At 41.5% G+C, this 22,225-nt stretch overlaps 1 protein-coding gene and 1 long non-coding RNA gene across 2 annotated transcripts in view; both read left to right on the top strand.

Annotated features, from left to right (window-relative positions):
- FAM19A1 (family with sequence similarity 19 member A1, C-C motif chemokine like) overlaps window positions 1–22,225 on the top strand; it is a 306,137-nt gene that overhangs the window by 45,841 nt on the left and 238,071 nt on the right. The gene's annotated exons all lie outside the window — the stretch shown is intronic.
- On the top strand, window positions 474–20,879 carry LOC109311191. Its single transcript, XR_002101443.1, has 3 exons — window positions 474–485; window positions 7,971–7,977; window positions 20,578–20,879. It is a non-coding gene; the product is annotated as an uncharacterized LOC109311191 (long non-coding RNA).

Raw genomic sequence — 22,225 nt, 5'->3', positions numbered from 1 at the left:
TATTGTGCAGCTGCCTTTGCGTCCCTCTCTGTACTTGCTTTGTCTTGCATCATATTGGGCACATTGTTTCTTGCTGCGCTGCTTTTTCCTCCCCTGCTCTGTTGCAGTTGGTTTCTTCATTTTGAGTTATCTCAAATCATACAGATTATCCTGGAATCAAAAAAGCTAAAACAAAGGAGGGAAAAGCTAAGGCTTTTGTGGTCTGTGACACATGCATTCATTATGGGACACGCTTTTGTTTAAGATGGGAGGTGATGATCCCTGGATTTTGTCTGGCTATTGTAGACTTTCCCTGCTCTGCTAAATCATTTAATTTTGTTCCCTTTGATTTTCCCTTTTGAAATGGGGGGGAGGGGTGTCTTTATTATTTAATTATTTACAGGGTAATTAATTATTGCATACTGACTTTGAGGTGCTCAAGTGAAAGGCATTCTAGAAATATGACCGGGTTGTTCCTGAGCCGCTGTTTTTCTCAGGCCATTTTAGTCCTTAGGTACTAAAGTTTAAACATGGGAATAAACTTCTGTCCTCTTTAACATAAGGTGGGTGGAACCAACGGGAACAGCTGTCTGCATGCGCAGCTACAAAGGCAACACTTTGGCCATCAAAACTTGGGATGACATTCACTGTTGTATTATCAGTCTTGCTTCTTTGTTTGAAGACGAGTGATAAAACCCTAACAGCAGCATTGAGAGGGTCAAACAGCTTTGTTCAGATCTCACAGGCTTGAAGAGGTCTCTTGTTAATGAGGTTACCAGCTACATATTTCAAACACTTACAAAGTCCACGTCTTGAAGAGATTGTGCTTTGTCTGATTCAAAATGCATCGCATTGATTGTTGCAGGCCAGCCACGGGTAGTGACTCTCTTCATCAGACAGTGTACTTCGTTAGCGTAAGAGGAAGTCATTTTTTATAATGCAGTCTGGACCCACAGAAAGTAAGGAACAACCTGTTGGTAAAGTGGGTTGCCAGTGAATCAAAAAGCCTACCTGAAAATCTCAGAGAGACCAATAAGCAGGTTAGACAGCCAGGGGAATTAAAACACGTCCCTCGTAGATGAATAGGTTGCTTTGTGGCAGGAGGGGGGGCATTTCCTTTTTGGGGATGTCTCATTTGCATATATATCCGAGCAATTTGGTCATGCATCACTTCTAAGTGGAAGGTGTTATTTCTTTTCTGGAAGTTTTATTCTTTTTTGGCAATGAGACATTATATGTAGGGACCTACCAAGTTCACTGCAGAAGTGGGCCATGCGACAGCTCCTTTAATCTTATAGGCTCCCTCGCGCCCTCCCCCCTGACTGATTGGTGGAGTGGCCCTGCCACTCACCTGATTGGCAGGGAGATGAAAACTATGGTTTTAAATATGGCACCATGTTTGCCTCCCGGCCAGTCAGCAACAAGCAGCATAGCTACTGGGGCCCACCAGCCCATCAGCAACTGGGGGAAGTGGGGATGCAGGGGAGCCTGCAAGATTAAAGGGGCTACCGTGCAGCCCACTTGTGCCATGAATTCAGTAGGTCCCTAGGTATATGAGTGCATTGTGCTTGATGGGGGCAGTTTGGCATAAGCCCTGACCGTCTTCTGGCATTGTCCCTGGACGAGCATGGAAAGAATGAACTACAAAAGGCACTGCCTCTCACAGTGCTAAACCCTGGATGCAGGGTCTCGACAGTCTGCAGTTTGTCCCAGCTGTGGAGCTGGTGCCCAATGCCACACCCCAGGCACTATTCTTGTTGCTCTGGACATTGAGAACAGGGCTGGCCTGTTACATCCTCCTCACCTTTCCCAAGTGGTCTCACCCACCTGACTTCCTTCCTAGGAGAGGAGGAGCAAAAACCTTCTGTGTTCCCCAGAGCATATGCAGGATAGAGACCGCTGCTGTCTGCTGCCCTGGGGCAGCAGCACAGATGGGAGGTGCCTTCTGCGTCCAGCACAGCTGAACAAGATGCTTATCTGGTCCAGCTGTTTTTGTTCCCTTTAACGTTGTCAGCCATTGCTAGAGATATTAGTGTACTTCCGCTGAAGAGAATTAAATAATGAGTGCGTTTTGGCTTTATTATTTCACCATCACGAAAACTCCTGTTTTGTCCATGATTCACTAATGGTCTAGGTGATATACAAATAAAATAATTTTAATCTCTCTTCTTCCTTCAGAGCTTTTGTTTTCTTAATATTTTGGAACCCTTTAACTCAAAAGAGAGATGAGCAAAACTGGAAGGGAGGGGTGTGTGTGTGTGTGTGTGTGTGTGTAAAAGAGAGAGAGAGAGAGGGGAGGGTTCAGATCTGGGTCCCTTTTCTATTTCTGTTGCTAGCAGGGTTCAGGTGGGATTGCAGGCTTGGAATAAGTGGCTCTGCTTTTATATCATCCCTACCTGAAACCTCTTTGCTAACTCCCGTCTCTGTTTACAACACGTTCAGTGTTTTTCCATTTGCAGCTTTTTGTTACAAGTTCTTTCCTGATGACCTTCAATGCTCCTTTCTCAGAAATGCTTGCAAGTGGCACATGATTATAACAGAGCAGGGAATGTTTTGGCAAAATTTCCTTTACTTTTGCATTACTCTTTTTCTGAGCAGCCAGCATATTCTAAATATGCTGCTTGGTTAGTATGCCATTTCTTGTTCTCTTCTGTGGATTGGCTGCCCTGAATATTGTGAGCAAGCTAGATAAGATGATGGCTTGCACTGCATCAACAAATTAGCTCTTAGCAATAGATTGTGTCTTAAGGCATAGCCCTGAGGAAGAGCCGGTGCAGAAGCTGTGTCACCCTGGGAGATGCAACCTTTCCTCCTTGCTGGACAGGGCTGGGAGGAGGTGACCATTTACTGTTGTTCTGTTGCAGTAGTAGATTATGACTAGAGCTAGCTAGGACTTGGACTGTCATGGCCATGGAAAATGTTAACTTTTCAAAGTCCCTTTCCATTCTGATTCAGGAAGAAAAGAGTTACCTATGAAATCTCCTGCAAGTTGAAAAGTCCAAGAAACCCAGTTTGTAAACTGTTGTTTCAGAATTCCAAAATGTGGATTTCTTGTTTTTAATGTTTATATTAGAGTCGTGATTTTTTACTGTTATTTCATGATGTAATAGCACCTGTTTGCACTGCAGTGACCACTTGGCTAGGTCCAAAAAAGGACTTATGCACCCAAAGATTGAGTTGGGTAGAATTTAAGCATCTAAGTCTAAATGATCTGTTGACAAAATCCTGGCATAACCAGTTCAAACACCGCAAACCATGGCATTCACAAGTTGTTCATGAGTATACCCTGACTACCCCTGCCCACTTGCAGTCTCCAAACCCAAAAGCAGGACCACAAGACAGGTCTGAGGCCAACCCCAGTGGTCACTGGTATGCCCTCTGGAGACTTAGGCTACAGTGCGATCATCATCTTGTGTAGATATCCTTCTTGAGACCTAATAACACTGTGCAGTAGTGTGCCGGTCAAAAAATGTGCTAATACACTACTGCACAGTGTTTTTAGGCTACTGCACAGTAAGCGTCACAAAAAAACTGTGCACTGGCACTACTGTGCTATAGTGCAAGTTACTGCACATGTAGTTAGTACTTCATTAAGCAAGTACTAAATTTAAATGTGCAGTAACCACTGTGCATCAATGAACATGTAGATGTGCCCAAGAGCAATCGAGAGGGAGCGTTCCTCTGGACAAGGGCATTCAGCTGGGGCCCTCGCCCCCAGTCTCAGGGCTGCTTATGTATTTCGTATGAAAAAGCCACTCTGAGCATCACTGCCACCACCAGACGTACTGACATGTCATAAAAGGAAGGAGTGAGCCCATCATCTGTACCCCAGGGCATGACTCCAGTCTCCCTTTGCATTTCAATGGGAGTTTATCTGAATAAAAAATAAAGATAACAAGCTTTTCTAAGCTGTTCTTGCTTGTTCCCTTGCTATGAAACTTGCTAATTCATTTTGGGCCTTTACCCAAAGCTAGAATGCCATGCATGAAAAACATTTCATGCAAGAGGGAAATATGTATTGGAGATTTAAATGGTATTTCTCTTAATTTGTATTCAAGAGGGAGACATCGTTGGTTATCAAATATGAGGAATTAGTGCAGTAACTAATTTTTTCAAGGTAGCCTTTGGTATTTCATGTGCAAACTTTTTTAAAAGGGTGACATCTGTATGAGGTAATGCTGTCATGGCACGTGTAATTTTTGAGAGGTGTTCATGAGAAAATATTGGATGGGTGTCTACCAACATTGGGTATGTATTCAAGCCAATGTTTTCAACTCAGACTCATTTGCTGCCTTTATTTTCAGCTGTCCCATACGTTTCTTTAACCTGATGCTCATAATGAATCTTTTAGAGTATTAGGAGGGACACCACTGATATACTCACTTCCCTCTTCTTGGTAATTGATGGCTAATGACGATGTCCTTTACTCCAAGTTACTAGGGTTTTAATGCTGCACCCCTCACCCCTTTATTTATAGGTGTGCTGTCAGCTTCCCAAAGAACAGCTGTTCCAAAAGTTGTGTCCTTATTATGCCCAAAAGAAGAATGTCCTTTATACTCTGTCCTTTAACACTCACTTTAGCAAACAACACAGCTTGCCCTTTCTATGCTCTTGTTTTAAACAACATCAGTGCAGAATCCTTCTTCCCTGATCATAACACAGAGGTTAAAATTTAATACATTTGAACACCATCCGACTTATAAGATTGTCAAAAATTTTATCTGCAGCCTCAGGAATGAAAAGGGTCTTCTTGTCAAGATAGCCCACTAATCCCAAGCCTACAATTACATGGCTGGAGATGGAATTTTTGGATGTTTGCACCTGTTAAAGTTTGGCATTTGTGCCTTTAAGAGCTGTATGAAATATTTATCTGTTGTTCAAATGGCAGTGCTTAGTTACTATTGGATACCTACTGTGATACAAAGCTTGAACTAGAATTGTACCGAGTCCAGTTTGAAAAATACAAAAAAATAAAAAATAAAACCTTCTTACACTCAAAGAGACCAATCCCAAAGTCTGCAATGCAAAATCAAGTTTTACGGTACAACATTTCTATCAGCTATGGTAGGAGTTTTGTTTTTTCCTGGGTTGTTGGATCAAGGATGCATATGCATGTTTGGTAATTTACTTTGTTATAGTGATGAGAAAATACGGCAACCACTACCAACAAAAACCCACACGTCTTAGCTTGGCATTCTCTGTACCCGCAGGCCTACTTCACTGGGGAGAACAGGCATTGCCTACAGCACTGTTACCAGGTAACCACTGAAAGGGCAGCTTCTACAAGGGATTGAGTAGTCCCTTGAGGATTTTGTCTTCACGATAAATTTGACCACAATGGGAGATGGAGAGCTGAGCAATTCATAGGTTGCGTCCAGTATGGTAATGGGTATATATCAAGGTGCCCTTGAAGCTGAACTGCTGGAGCTTTGCTGTGGATGTAGGGAGCTAGATGAGGGGCACGGATGTACAAGCCACTTCAGAGCCGAGCAGAGGAGTTGGGTTATGGGTGGGTGGATGAACTGACTGCTACGCAGGGACTGCCAGCTCAACAGCTTTACCACCCAGTGGCATCTGCTTAATTCTTGGCCCAGCTATTGTGTTTGGGAACTGGGCTGTTGATTTGAGGCCAAATTTACAAAGGTATTTAGACACTAAAAGATGCAGACGTGCTTTTGAAAATCTCACTGGCATTTATCCAAACTTTAGGTGCCTAATCATTGTAAATCTGGCCCTTGAGCAAAATGCTTCCCTTTCAAAATGTGGACTAAAATAATCTCTCTCAGTGATGGGTCTTTGGCTTTAATTTCCAAGTGATATTTTTGCTTTTGTGTTGATTTAAAAACCATTTAGAATATTGTTCCTTGGGTTTTTGGAGTGATGAAAGATCAAATGGGCCTGTTTTTTTTTCCTTGATGGATGGATATAACTGTCAGTATTATTAAAAAGAATTCATTTTGCTTATCCAGGGGTGAAGAAACCTGTGATAATAATAAACAGGATGGTAATGCCAGCTTTTAATGTTTATCATCCTGAATTAAGAATTGCATGAAAGCTTTCCTACACTTTTAAAATGTGGTCATTTTATTCCTTTGTACTTCTGCGTGCTTGAAATTTCCCATCCATCCTCTTCATGCTTGTTGGGGAAGGAGCCACACTTGTCTGACTTCAAAGTCATTATTTAGGAGAGTGAGAAGCAGAGATTGTTATAGCTGTTCTGAAATTTTCCTAAGGATTATTTTTGTGTACATGATTTCTATTTTAAACCTTATTTAAATTGTACGCTGTGGGTCTACACATACCATAATGTGTGTGTGTCTGTGTATGATATATATATATACACACACACGTAATCAAATAGATGTGCATGTAATTTTATACAAATATATATCTATCTGCATAGTGTTTTCTTATCTACATATATACATCTGCATATGTATTAATTATATATGCTAAGTGATAATCCTGCATAAATTGCTGAACCGTGTTGCAAGTTGCATGTATCATGCATGTTTGATCACCATGTATATTCAACCACATCAAATATTCCAAACCCCTGAACATCTTTCAAAGACCTCTTGTATGTGGGGGGAAATAACTTGTCATAGAAACCTGCCTTTTTTCCCATTTCTCTCTCCATACGAAACACCCAATTGAATTTATTTTGATTTGAGTGGCAAGATGGCCCATCTCTGGATTCAGTCTTAGACCAGTCCGAGGCAAAAGACCCCGTCTCTCCAGCTTCTTTAGGCCACAGATATATGATATATACCACTGGAACTGGGTTGCCTCTTTTCCAAAATGTTACGACATTTCTTTCAACCTTGAGAAGAATCACACATTACCCGATCTTAAGAGAAATATACGCTATCTAGACAATTGATTACAGAAGCATTTTTAGAGGTTTATCAGATGGATAGGTTATAATTACCCTGTGCCTTTGAAGTTTCTACAAGCATCCTAACTTGATATTAAATGGCAACAAGTTTTATAGGTTGGGGGATATAGAAAATAACTAGTTTTTTCTGCAACGTGCATAACATAAACCAACCAGCACGAGCTAATGTGTAATGTAAAGACTTGATGGGCATTTGTTGGGCTTTGCTACCAGTAATGTAGGCGTCCCAGTTCAGTGCCAATTAAATATTTATGCACCACCATAATATCACCTTGGTATATATGCAGTGGTAACCATTAACATTTCAGCATTTGTCAAGATAGGTCTCTCACACACCACAGTTCTTTTTTTAAGCTAAGTACATGCACAAATGGTGATACTCTGATGATGATTATAGTGACGGTTGGCAAACACTAAATTTTTAATTGTCACCGCTGCATATACATGAAGGGTATGTTATTAGTCTTTAATAATTTACATTCCAGTTGGGACCAGGAGCCCCAGCTGAGTCTAGGACTCTGTTATGCTGGTTGTTTTATAAGCCTTTTCAAAAGTGCTCACAATAGAGGCAATAGTACTAGCAGATACAAAAAAAAACACCTGCCATAAATTACTTATTAGAATATGACTTAAAATTTTTGCCTTAATAAAAGTGAGATTTTTTTTTAAAGATGCAGCATAATTGTACATTGTAGGGTTGCTTCTGGGTTGCTTAGAATACAAGGCTAGCTTACAGTAAGATTTCTCCATTTACAGTAAAAAAACGTGGAAATGCTGTGAGATGGAAAAGGATCTTCTGAAGCTAATAAGTGATGTGTCCTCATGAGTTTCTTCTCACTTTGGAATCAGAGTTAAATGCAATTTACAGTCCAGGCCTTGTAGTGGAAATGATGTTTCTTTTAAGTTGCAGTGATTTCTGTGCTTAAAGGGGAGAGCTTAATAAAACGCAGCTTCCCTTTGAAATGTCGCTTGTCAAAACTAAACACCTCGGAAATTTTCAAACAAACATCAGATGCACTCGCTATAATTGGCACTAGCAGACTGAATACAAAGTGCATTCCTGTTGCATAGCCTGTTTTCCATTCATATCAAGATATCAAGTTTTTAGGTACATTAGAAATGGCTTTGTGGCAAGTAAAATGACTGAGGGATAAAAATAACTAGTTGCAAAAATTAAAATGTGTCAACAGTTATATCCGCCGTGCCTTTGAATAAACATTATCCATACCATTTTATTGTACTGAACTTAGCCCCTGGGTTCAGAAAAACCCGCTCTTCCAATTAATATGATGATCTGAGCCAGACCTTTATCTGTCTCCTATTTAAATGATTTTGCCATTGAGATGTTTGCTTATTTTCATGGTAGCATACACAGGAATTGTATCAGGCTGCACAAACACTGTGGGTTTAAGTTGCTAGTCCTATTGTGAACATTTTGCTTATCTTGCTTCTCTCAAACCCATGGAGACCCTCCCCACATGGATTCATCTGCCATCTCACTGCTTCCTTCAGCTAATTGAGGCAAGATGTGACAAAGTCTCTTCTTCCATTCCTCATATATAAAATAGGGTTCATAGTATTTCCCTACCTTTTGGTGACTCTGTGAAGATAGATGCATGAATGAAAGATTGTTGAGGGACTCGGGTCTTGAAAAAGGAGATCACAACTAATGGCGGATTGAGAGAAAAGCAAACAGGACACATGGGAGGCAAATGGGGCGCATGAAGAGTGGTCATTCCTCAAGGACATAATCCTCAAAGCACTAAAAAAAACCGTCCCCATGAAGAGGAAAGATAGCAGAAAGGCTGGCAAGCCCTCCTGGCTCAGTAGGGACATCGCGGTCCTCTTGAAAAATATGCCTAGACTTCCAAAAGGCTTTTGATTTAGTATCCCACGATATCCCTGTGGAAAAATTGGAAGATTGTGGGCTTAACTGCTCAGTAGGTGGGAAGCTGGCTGTGGGGTAGGACCCAGAGTGGTCTCATGAACAGATCTGTGTCATCCTGGCACAGGGTGGCCAGTGGTGTCCCTCAGGGGTCCGTGCTTAGACCGGTGATTTTCAACGTCTTTATCAATGATTCGGATGTGGGGGTGAAAAGCTTGTTGGCCAAGTTTGCGGTCAACACCAAGTTATGGGGAGCGTGGTGATGCCAAAAGGTAGGTTGCAGATACAGGCAGACCTGGACAGGCTAGAGAGTTGGGCAGACCAGAACCAGATGAAGTTCACCGCTCAGAAGTGTAAGGTGCTCCATCTGGGAGCAAACGATCCCCAACATACCTACAGGCTCAGTGGCGACAATTTGACTTGCAGCCTGGCTGAAAGGGACCTAGGGGTAGTGATCGACCATCACCTGAATGTGAGCCAGCCATGCGATGCTGCAGCCAGCAGGGCAAACAACACGCTGGCGTACATTAACCATTGCATCTCATGCAAAACTAAGGCAGTGATACTCCTACTGTACTCCGCGCTGGTGAGACCTCAGCTGGAGTACTGCATCCAGTTCTGGGCGCTGCTTTTCAACAAGGACGTGGAAAACCTTGAGAGGGCCCAGAGAAGAGCCACCTGTATGATCAGGGACCTGCAAGACAAGCCATACGAGGAGAAGCTGATGGACTAATACTACTGCACATTACTCTAATAGCATGTTTTTTTGCTGTGATGCTGTAATGGGCAGTCAGCCTACTGCACTTTAAGCATCTCATGTAGACATGCCAGTATGTTGGAAAGATCCAATTATGACCCTAAGAAGCAGCAGGAGGGAAGAGAGAAGCCATTTGGCCTGGAGCAGAAACCCGTATCACATATGTAAACCTCTTAAAGTGTTGGCACCCAGGGTTTGAGACTGCTGGCTAGGCCAAATTCCAGGCTTCTGTTAACATTGGTAGTTGTGCTAGTTAAACGAGAACAAATATTCCTCCTTCATTTGCTGTCCAGATATAGCCTTAATAAATTACTGCAAGGCAGTCAGATTCCCTGGGAATAGACTCAGTTGAGGAACTCGAGCAGAAAGAGTGAATTTCACTTTGGTAGAAACATGACTTGCACCTTTGCTATTAATCATTCAGTTTCTCGAGAACAATACAAATTCCGTTCACCCACAACTTAAATCCTGTTTCTTGCAAAATTGCTATTACTGTTGAAAAAATGTCAGTTCCTGAAATTGATCTTTAAAGAGTCTCGCAGAAGAACATGCTTATATTTGAACATTTTTCTTGTTAAAAAGAAATGTGAAAATCAGGTTTCTTAATGCATTGATAACTTGCCTCTAATTAGCTGGATGATGATTTTTAGCTAGAACCCTTTTCCTATTAAGTAGCAACACAAGTTAATTTCTCTCTTTCCCCCCCTCCCCCACGCTGACAAAACACCCACACAGACACCTTTTCATGAGGAGTATGTACAGTAGCGGTATGGCATCTTAAATAGTCTGTTATCTACAAGTAGCAGTTAATTAAATCTGTTTAGTAGAGTGGCCTTCTGATACTGGTTTGAAAAAAATGCAGAAGGGATTTGGTTTACATATTTCTGGAAGTTTTTACTTCAAACATACTTCTGCTCTGAAAAATGTCACTTCTTTACTCAGAAAATGTACTCCCTGGGTGTATTCTGTGTCACATCTGCTGACAATAGTGACAAAAGAAGCTTGGGCTATTTTTTCCTAAATTCCTGTTAGTTCTGCAGAACCAAGAGTTGAGTCACATGGATCCTGTCTCTTCATGTCCATTAAAAGTAGACCTGTTTTCCAAATTCAAATCCTTATGCAATCCCATGGAAGGCAATAGAGGAGAGCAGAGGAGATATTGAGTGCTACAAATGTTAATACCAGTGATAAGCAAGAATCTTTATTTCTCTCATGATCCTCACATTGCATGCTCAGTCTGTAGGGCTAATGCAGCAGCAAAAGAAAAACAAGCCACAAGGAAGGGCGGAAGGAAGAACGTATATAGTATATATTTGATCTGGCAATTGCTCAGAGAAAATATACACAGAATCCCACGACGACAAGTTGCTACTCACTTTTTCGAACAGAGCCACTCTTAGGAACAATTTATTTTTTTGAAATGACAGATTTCTTGTTCTCCGAGTATGTCAAAGCTCTGGCCACAAGAAGTTACACAATACAATCTGTCATTAGATGATGGAATATATATGAATTGTGCATTAACTAACATAAATCTCCACCAGGAATGTGTTGGGTGGGTGTATGATGCAAACAGCCTGATGAAGGGTATTTGTACCCGAAAGCTTGCACAAAAGAATTTTTCCAACTATTTGAGTTGATCTAATACAAAATATCAGATTTACCCAAAGAACCTTGTCTGCCTATGTCCTTAGACCAACACGGCTACAACCTACACCCTTAATACAAACAGGTACACAGACAAAGCTGAACATGGGAGGCAGAATGAGGATATTAACTGCCCCTATGTACTTGATAGCAGGCAGTTAAGCTAGAATTTGCTCCAGTCAATCAGTTGGTAAAGCAGGTTGCTGACAAACCAGTGATTTAGAGAGAGCTACACGTTATCCTTGCGCACAAAGAGGCATTTCAAGTGTTTGGTGTGGTTATGTCTACATCCCCAGGAAGGTTGACATTTCTTTTCTTGGGCCAGGGGAGGCAGCTGCACTCTTGTCATGTCTTATTCCAAAAGTCACCGATTGGCTACAGCCCACTTTGTCTTCTGTCTTCATGCTACTTTCTGCATGCTCCATAATTGTTCTCCAAACCAACTCCCTCAGCACATTTAGATCTTTCCTAAAAATCTGTCTCTGCCAATTAACTTGCAAGAAGTGTGGAGAGGGATGGGTAACTGGGATACAAACAAAAAAGAAGGGCCTCAGCTAAGGACACGTAGCAAATACACACTCCTAGGATTGTTGCCCTTGCCCTTCTCTTTGGCCCTTCCACTCAACCTTTCTCCCTGCTGTCAGGTCATGACTTATGGCTGTAGTGTCAAATTTAGGCACCAGAACTGCCAGTATTTAACTTTATCATGGTCACTTTAAGATGCTGTGGCTGAAATGCAGGCTTCATGAAAGCCAATAACAATGAAGAATGGGGCTAGGTTTTTACCCTATAAAACTACTCACATATTTAAATATATATGTGTAGGTGGGTGCACTGATTTTTAGGTGCCTTGAATTATATACGGTCTGGGGCAGGGAATTTGTCTTTGATTGTTTTGTTAAGGGGCCGGCACAGTTCAGTTCTTGAATATCAGAAATAACAAGTAACCCCCTGTCCTAGATTTCCCTGATTTTTATCTTTAGTTTAATCTACATGATGTCCTATATTATCTTAGAAACAGGCTTCTTTTCACAGTGTACCTTTTTTTTTTTTTTAACTTTTCCTCTAGGAGCTGTTGTTAGTTATTCTGAAGAAGAGCATTTTATGTGTGGCCATGGTTTTACATAGGGAGGCAGTCCCAGAAAGTGTGTGTGGTGGGGGGTGATGTGATGGTGAAATAAATGACTGTAAACTCTGCAGCATGGACTGGGGGTGTTTGAGCTCAGGGCATTAATGATAGCTGGGATGGGAGAGCTGTAATTCAAGAAGAAGCTGAACTTTCTGATGGAAGTACAGTTTATGCACTTTATCTTTGGCTTAGAAATTGAATATCACTGGCAGTTTGGAAGAGAGGTGCTTTCCTCTACCGACAGTGCTGAATTCAAATTGTCTGCCCATTTCTGATCCCTTAGAGCTGTTCATATAGAGTGTTTTCATGAAAAGCCCTGGGTACTTCCTGGTCTTGAAAATTGCTTTTGCAGTTAGAAGAAATCTGAATGTTACATGGAACATAATTTGCCAAGTGGCCCCCCTGATTGTTAGCCTCTATGCTGCCATCATGACCTGTGAAAGAAAAGCAAAACCTAGCTCCTTTTGTTGGGACTGTGTGAAAGGAGATGCTGTGTTGACTGATCTTGGCATTTCAATCCTGATCTTAATGGCTAACTTAAAGCCAGATTGCAGGATGCCTGTACCTGACTTGCAGGTATACAAAATCCACTGTGTGCGTACATCTTTCATGGGTGAATGGATGATCCATAAATTGTGAGACTGGAAGGGACCTCGGGACATCTTCAGGCCCAGCCCCCACATGATAGGCATGTGTCTGTACAAGCCATGGTTTGAGGACCCTCATCAAGGTGCATGTAGCATTCATAGACTTTTTCAAACCATGACTTCAGCTTGTGCCCTTGATGAAAGAAGAGCCAAGGATTGGGGCAGGGTTGAGGCCTTGTGAGAAAATGTTGATACCCTCTGCCATTCTTTTACCTGTTACACAGAATTGCACAAATCACCACTTCAGTCCTGTTCAGTCCTCAGCAACCAGTTTGGAGAGGAGTGAATTTAGGTATACACAGTATCTTAATTAGCCAAGATTGTTAACGCAACATATAAGCATAACATTTAAAGAAAAGAAGAGAGAGAAAACAGCCCTTGATTTTTATAGTTTTACTAACACCCCTAAATAGCATGCACTTAACCTCTCTTTTGCATATTAAAGCCATTGTAATGATACAACATCCATTATAGCACTAAAAGGTTGATCTTAAACACAGGAGGGAAAAAACCCCAGAGTCAGATCATATGCTTAGACATTAGCATATGAAATTAGCATAGGCTTTTTCTCTTTAGAGAACTGCCTAACTGCATGAGTGCTGAGAGGATGCGACTGGCACAGAATCAGAACGAGCTGTTCTTTAGCATCTCAGTCTAGTGCCTGGGATATAAAATAAAATCCAAATCCTGATTAAAAACTCCCTTGGAGCACCAGTTTTTAATTGGACATGAACTACTTTTAATAATGGAAGGATACCTCTTTTTGGCTTATATTTATGGGGGGAAATGAAAAAGCAATTTCATAAGAGCAATAACATACTTCAGGGCATGCAGCGATAATGAAACAGACACATTCTCTGAGCACTGGATCCATATCCGAGACATACTACATGGTATTCTGACTGCTTATTCAGCCGCCTGTGAATAGCTCACACAGGGCCCAATCCTCTATATGTTCTGATTGAGTATTTTACGCAGGCAGTTTGTTTCATATCATCAGAGGGGTGTTTCCTCTCCCCCCACCATCCCCCCTTTTCATTTATCCCGGGAAAAATATGTTAGATTCTCCAGTAATTTCCAGTGCTGGCCAGGTTTGAAGACTAGAAACAGGCCTATTCCTCATGTTTCGCTCTTACACTGGGTGCATCTACATATCGACATGTGTGCTTTAATGCACAGTGGCGTATTACACTGAGCATTCAAGTGCCACATTAAAAAAAATTATGCTAATGTTCAGTAAAATAGGCTACTGCACATTTAAGCATCACTTAAAAATGTGCATTTGTGCTACTGTGCATTAGGGCAGTCTAATGCGCATTTATTTAGTACCTCACATTGGGGGTATTAAATTTAATGCACATTAGGAAAAGCGCATTAACAACACACATGTAGACACGCTCACTGTGTTATAGAAAGTTGCCTAGAGCTGGATATCCTGACCATGTATTAGAGCTCCCCTAGGTAGGGGGGCCATGTATTAGAGTACCCTAAGTAGGAGGGTAATTAGAACGTTAAGTCCTGTGAGGCTTTATATGTATGTTATGCTTCTGTTAAGACCACTAGATTTGGTTATGAAGGCCAAAGGTATAATGATCCTGCTTTCAGAGAGGGCTGGATGCCCTCTTGAGGTCTCTTGCACCTCTACTTTTCTATGATTCTATGGAAGTTGGAAAGAGAGATTAGGGGAAGCAAAGAAAAAGTGCACCTACAGTGATGAAGTCCTTGGTTGCAAAGTAGGAGAAAGCTGCCTTTCTCAGGCTCGGCTCACACTGCTCCTTCTTGTTAGGTTAGTGGTTTGGTCTGTTGAAGGCTGACTGCTGGGGCTGCTCCAAGCTGCATCTACAATGGGAGGTGCCTTACTCCTTCATATAAAATATACTTACATATAAAGCTCGTACCCACAAGGCAGACTTCTCTCCATCATTCCCTGTAGAGTGGTGGAGGCTTTAAGTTATTTTCCATATGTGTTTCTTTTTCTTACTAGTCTTCAGGTCTGCTTCAGTAATGGTTCCTCTCAAGACCTATCAATGCGAGACTTCTATGGAAAACCTAGGTGCTGCAGGAAGTGATGCAGATCATTCAGGAAATGACAGTCTGCAGTTCACTGGGAGCATGTACATGAGTAGCTCGTTACTACTGCACAGTATTGAAGCTGCATGGTTAGTGCCCAGCAACGCTACTGTGCGGCAGCAATAAGCTATGGTGCAGTAGCTCATCATACTGTGCCATAGCATCTCATGTCGACACACCCATTGTGGAGCTAATTTTACCGCCACAGCATTGTTATCTCAGATTACTGTACTTGTTCTGTTGCAAGTTTGCAAAACTTTCCTGCGCACCTCACCTTGACTGGAAAGGTGATGTGATAAACAGGTCTCATGTTCTAACCCTAGTCTGGGTTGCTGAGCAAATGAGCTATGACATTTTATATTGGTTGGAGTTTCCCTGACACGCACTACAGAAATGACTCATTGCAGTAGATCAGCCTCTCCACCTGTTCCTCCCAGTAGACCTGGACCTGGAATTTCTATGGACTTGTAGCCACTGAAGCTCATTTCCACTCAACAGGGCCCTTGAATCCCTTGAATCTCATTTCATCTTGGCCACAGAGGAAGACTTTAACAAATTTCATTATTTCTGTATTGGGCGTTGAATAGGCCTCCTATTAATTGCAACAGTCCTTCAGATTTTCCATTAGGGTCCAGAGTATCATTCTGTCATGCCAGTAATTCTTTGCTCAGTCTTCTTCACTGCAAGAATATATTAAGGACCTTTGTAGCATAGATTTGGACATGCTTGGGCATGATCATTTTCCATTTACTGTTGCAGAATGAAAATTGCCAGCTAAGTAGGAGGGTAACAGTTTAATAAACCAAGCTTTCTATTAAGCTGCCTTTGTTTATTTAATTTAATAAGCAGCTTTTCTAGCTGGGAAAATCCAGACATATGAGACATCGAGTTTAATCAGAGCTAACTTTCTGGGTCTTTAAAACCTCTGAAACATAGATTCCCTTGGCACTTGAATATGATATGCTATCCTTTAAATCTCAACTTGCTTTCTTTTCTCTAAAAAACCCTCCATTTTCATTCCTTTTTTTCCTCACAAAGGTAATCTTAAAATCACAAAACCATCTAAGTCAGTCTCTTGTATTAAAAGATGAACATTCATATTATTCTTCCTGAGCATTGGAAACTATCCATAATTTCACCAGAGTCATCCAGGACTGGCCCATTGGAAAGAAACTCATGAAACCAAGAAGAAGAGCCCCCTATCTTCAAGTAGTGGATCTAACCCTGTCTTCTGTGGCCTTTGCCAAGTCATTAGGCGCATCTACATGAGACGCTACTACGCAGTAGCTTGTTGCTACCATACAGTAGCATCAGCAGGCACTAATGGTGACACGACAGTATTGCACAATAGTAATGAACTACTGGGTAGTACCGTCTGAAAAAGAATGTAGCGATGATACTGCAAAGTAACCAGTTTATGCAAGTACTAAATGACTGCACAGTAGCAACTGCACAGTCCACCGCTCATGTAGACGCAGCCATTGAGACATTTCCCACCTTCTTCCATCCTGATAAATGGAATCCTACTTCTATATCTCACACAGAGGTTTGTTACCAGGGTATTCAGTGACTGTGTGTGAAGCTGTGGTATATACAAGTGCTTGAATTCACAGAGTTCACTTCCGTCTTAGAAAGAGCCTAAACAGTAGCAATCCGAAACCCTCAGTTTTCTTGATAAACTGGACCCCACCAAAAAAAGAGTGTAAATTTTGCCAAAGAGGACAAAGTTTTCTGTGTTTTGGGGGTTTTTTGGGGGTGATATCAACAACACTTCAAATATTGCCAAGTGCCCAGGGCTCTCCACACCTGCAGCTGGCCTCTGCATCTGTAAAGCTGCCAGTGGGAAGGGGAGTGGTTGGCAACTATAGTGTCCCTTTGACAGCAAATATTGGCGTGCCCTAAAAAGTCTTCACACTTGACCCTCCTTCCTTCTCCCCCCATGGTCCTAGTGCGAAGAGGTCAGGTAGGGAACAAAAAGAAGCCCCAGAGATAGTTTTGTAAAGCTTTCCTCTGGCTTTTTATGCTAGGCACAGGAACATAGGACTTCTGATGACTTGAGAATCTACCATGTAGGTTTGTATCTGCCACTAGTCCAGTCATGTCAAATTAAGGTCTGGGATCCTCATAGCCTGTAGCTCTATGTTGGACTCAAGGGCCTTCATGCATGGAGCCAATAGCAGGAGCAGGACCTTAATTTATGCTGCGAGAGGCCTGGCATAATTGTATAATACAGCGAGAGACAGTCAACCCCCGACAAAATGAAAAAGAAAATGTTATAAAACAGGCAAGTTAGACAACATGTGAGTTCTTCTCATTTTTCAAATGAAAAAAGCTATAGTTCATTTGTTTGAGCTGTAACGGTGCCATCTGAGGGGTTTCTAGCTTTAGATTGACATTTGGAGATCACATATTAAATTGACTTTATATCTATATATCTCTATGTATCTCTCTATATATATCTTACTAATCACAATGTCTGTGGGCTATAATACTGCGTTTTGATCGACTACTTAGAATTAAGTCCCTAACCTCACAACGCTTTGTCTAAATTATTTAAATACTGTATGGGGATTTTTTTTTTAAATAAAAAGAGTAATTTTAATTGTCTGGGCGAAATATATATTTGCAATATTAGCATTTAAATATTTGATAAGCGCTTTGCAAAAAATAGTGGATTTTAAGTACTGTGTGTGCTGCTGCTGCTATTGGCACCTCCCAATACAGGCTGAGCAATGCAGAGATTGATATGTGACCCCAGAGTACTGTGTTTCTCTGACTGCTTTTACCAGTCCCTGAATCTGTGCATATTGCTTTATAGTATTCAAACTAAAAGATACATTAAGGTTGCTTACACAGTGGTCACTTGTTACTACTTCCCATACCAGTCATTAAGTAATAACAACAAAATTATAACAATTCTATACATGGCACAAATCCAAGGCCATGGCCAACTTTTACTTGAAAAAATCTTGGGCGTGCCACTGATTAACAGAACAATCTTTTAAAACCTAATAAAAAAGCGAGGGGAGTTTTGAAGCCTGTAATTCACCGTCCTTTTCAATTTCTTCCTATGCTTTCATTGATTTTAGGGGGCTGCTGAAGAGTTCGGTTGTAGTCATTAAGATCCTAATTCTCTTAAGTACTTATTAAGCACTAAATTACTTGCTTGTGCCAGTTCTTAGTAATTCATTGCATTGAAATAAGGAAAGGAGCCTGCACAGATTGACAATCTGATTGTTTTTCTTCTGATTGTATTAGGGGGCAGAGCTTGGCCTACCATTTATCAAATCAATCTTTGCCAACACTTGTCCCCCCCCCACTTTCCCCTATGTACTCCTTTACTTCGCCGTGTCCTTGAGACAAGGTGTTTAGCAGAATTTGCAGATTCGTTGGAATCTAACGTGACCGTACGGTGAGCGCTTTTGCTATGAACTCAAAACTTGCAGCCTCTGGGCTTCCAGCTGCTCACCCCATTGTCCACGCCACCTCAGCGGGGTCCCTCTGTACTTCAAACAGCAGAAATCTCCAGTCACAGTATGGCAAGCTATGATTTCTGAACGGGGGTGGGTACATTGCTCTTTTCTGACATTTTCACCTATTTCCTTGAAATAAATCTTAAGTTCCTTGGGTGTAAAAGACTTGTTTCCCATCCCTGTGTATGCTGCATGTATCAATCCAAAGACTTACTATTTAACCTCCAAGTCAGGATCCTTTCTGGGTCCCAGGACAGTTTCAAGCGAGGACCATATGAGCCAAATGCTGGTAACAGTAGTGGAATCATACTTTTATGTGGGTCAGTCACTAGAGGAAGCCAGACTTGAATATTCACAGAATCATAGAAACACAGGAAAATAGAGTTGGAAGGGCTTCAGTAAGTCATCCACCCCACCCCTTGCGTAAGGCAAAATCATCTCATATAAGGTGCCACAAACAAGTGTTTGTCTAAGCTGTACCAAAATGCATCCGGTGATGGAGATTGCACAACTTCTGCAAGCTACACATGTATCTACAACATGCTCTTCTCCAAATGGCAAGTCAACATCAGATGCATATGCTTAGTGATTGACATACATGAAAGGCACTGAAGTTGGGCTTCAGGCCTCAAAGTACCTGCGACGTACACCAGATCAGTGTAGTGTATCAAAGTGATGTAGATACCAGTATGGCTTTAATGTCTAGCCAGTAAAAAACTAGCCTATAACTAGGCATTGCATTTTATGGCTGTCCAGATTAAGAGCAACACTATGTAAATGAACTTGAAAGCATTTGGTACTCATGGTCCTATGCTGTCAGAGCATTAACAGTAGTGTATATGTAATGGGGAAAATCAGTGTGACAGTATGCTAGTAAAGTAGTTCATTATGAAAATACCAAACCTGTGTTAGAGAAGGAATCAGCTTTGTCTAACAATAGTCGAGCTGGTAATAAGGAACTGCAGGCAGGCACTGAGGAGACAACAGGTGAGTCGCATGGGTTCAAGCGCCCTTGTACTAGACAACAAGAACTGCAATCTGTTTTCCATTAGTGACCCCCAGTAATCCTGGAGTCAAGAAGCCATTCCAGGGCAGTGGAATCAGAAATAAAGAGACCTCACTTCTAGGTCACAAGTCAGTCACCTGACGAACTAGTTTTATATATTTATTTTTTTTATTTGCTCTTCTGTCTGCCTCTATTAGCTAGACATCAGCTTTGAGCAATGTGCTATTTGGGCTTCTGGGGATTTGTCAGCTCTGTTTTTAAGTGTGTTTCTGTCTGTCGGTTTTATAGACTTGTCAGCAGAAAATCATGGTGGAATGCAAATCAGAAAATATTAATGGTGTAGAACTTGCCCGTTCATTTTCACGCATGCACCCTGAGAATCGTGCTTCCACAACACTAAATGCATGCATGTATTTTGCTATATTACAGGGCTTATTAATTGAAGAACTACGATTATGAATTAGAACTGCTCTCCGAAATGCCATCTCCCTAGCACTTATAATGTCACATCTCTGGCACTGTTGATTATGCCAGTGACAGTGTTTACCGTCAGCTCCTCCACAAAAAGCTAAGGCAGCTGCTCTCTGCTTATTCACTGTGTCAGGCTCTCTGCTTCAGAACAAGCTCCTTAGAGCATCACAATGCCCTGCATGTGTTTTAATCCTGCCATCTCTGAACACCTACCACGCCACCCTGCCATGTGAGTAAGAACGGTGCCTTTCCTCCCCTAGAGGATGCTTCTAGGCCACATCCCAAGAGGGCAATGAATGCTGCTCTGACCTCCTTCCTTCTCACTTTGCATTCACTGCAGAGCTCCCATATTTTCTTTGGCTCCCCTAATCTCTCCTCATCTTCACCAGTGTTTCCTGTTTTTCCTTTCCTCCTTCTTCCCATCCCTCCCCTCGTCATCTCCTCTGTTTTCACAAGCTTTCCTGCTCTCTTCCTTTGGTTGTATCAGCATCCCTACTCCTTTCCCTACAGGCAAATCCTTCGTTTCCCCCAAACACGTGTGCTTTGGCTCCTGGTGGTATCTCTCTCCCACTCTTCCTGTACCCTCAGCTGAATGATGAAGCCACTGACAACAAGGGAAAATGGATCCAGCAATGGAACACAATTGACAGCATTAACAAATTTCTTATTATGGACCCCACATCTAAACCTCCTGACTTTGCTTTAGCAAAGTGGAGCTGGACAACGTTGAACAGGGTTCGTACTGGACAAGGTAGATGTAACTACATACGATATAAATGGCATTTGATTAAAGACCCCAAGTGTAAGTGTGGCAAAATGCAAACTAAAGCAGGCATCACAGAGGAGTGTCCTATTTATCATTTTAATGGTTGCACTGAAGACCAGCACTAGGCTACTGATGATGCCTTGCAAAGGATATCAAATCTAAATCTGCCACTGTATCCCTATCCCTTAGTGCCATTGTTTATAGGATATTCTGTTGCTTTATTCCATATGAGTAAATCAATAACTGTACCCTCCATTCCCATCTTTTTCCATATGGACCCCTCAACCTCACCTCTCACCACTCTCTCACACTCTAGCTGTTTCTACTTCTATTCGCCTGCTCCTTTTGGAATAGTTGCTTCCTTTCAGAAGAGCTGTTTACATGCAAACTTGCATTGGTTCGGCTAGTTTGTTCCAACCACTAGTAGATGGATTTGATTAAAGCAGTTTCTTTCAGTTGAGCTTAAAACTGTGGATTTAAGCTAAATCAAAATAAGCCTCTTCAAATTGAGAGATGCGTATTCATACAGGCTTTTGACTAGTTTAACTACATCCGCTTAAACTCATACCGTTACACGAACAGTTAAACAGGTGTAACAGCGATTGGAAATTGTAAGGAACTTGCATCAGTACACAACACTTTCATCTTCTGCTGCTAGGTAGGTCCACGAATAGGCATTCAATGAAAGCAACACTTTCCTTCCAGATCAGCCATCTCCTTGGGTTGCTTCTCATTTTCTTTCTTCCACCTCCAAAGGACATTTGTAGCATCTGAGTAATCATTCCTCTCTGCTGCCAAAATGTGTGAATATTTGGGGGGTTTGTTTAGCAAGACAGTGGAATTCATCAAATAAGATAACTGCCAAATATTCAAACAGCACTATTCAACATTTTGTCTTCTCAGAGAGATCTTGTCTTTTTTTTTTCTCTCTCTCTGACTTAAATTTAACTGTGAATGCTTTGGGATTGGAGTTTGAGTTGCTTCTCTAATACTTCTGTAGGCCATGGCAATGTTACCGTACTTTATAAAGTGAACATGATGTAATAATTGTGATGTAGTTCTCATCATGGCTGTGCTCTGTGAACCTGCATTTATACATTTGGTCAGAACCCTCCTTTAGGATTAGGCTTCAATTTAGAGACCACATGCCTTGCAATTTTGTTTTTAACAGGTCAGATCACCAGTACTTTAATGGTGTTTAACTGCCTCTCCCTGTATTGCTGAGTATGCATCTCTGACAGCAGCAGTGGCCTTAACACACTACCTATTTAAAATTCAGGGTGATTACCAGATATTGATTACTGTCAATCAACTGAGACATCTCCATTTCTAATGATAAAATATACATTTGTGCTTTTTTTATGTTTGCTTTTGCCTTGCCTGGCTCAAGCAAATAATGGATATTCACCACATCTCTCATTTGACAGAAGACAACTGGTTGCCTGAAATTCCATATGTGAGCAGGACTCGTCTTTCCTCTCTAGCAGAAAAATGCCT

Source organism: Crocodylus porosus, unplaced genomic scaffold (assembly GCF_001723895.1).
Source record: "Crocodylus porosus isolate Cpor-Errol unplaced genomic scaffold, CroPor_comp1, whole genome shotgun sequence".
Taxonomy (NCBI): Eukaryota; Metazoa; Chordata; order Crocodylia; family Crocodylidae; genus Crocodylus; species Crocodylus porosus.
Note: the sequence above shows the minus strand (reverse complement) of the source record. Positions and strands in the feature narration are given on the sequence as shown.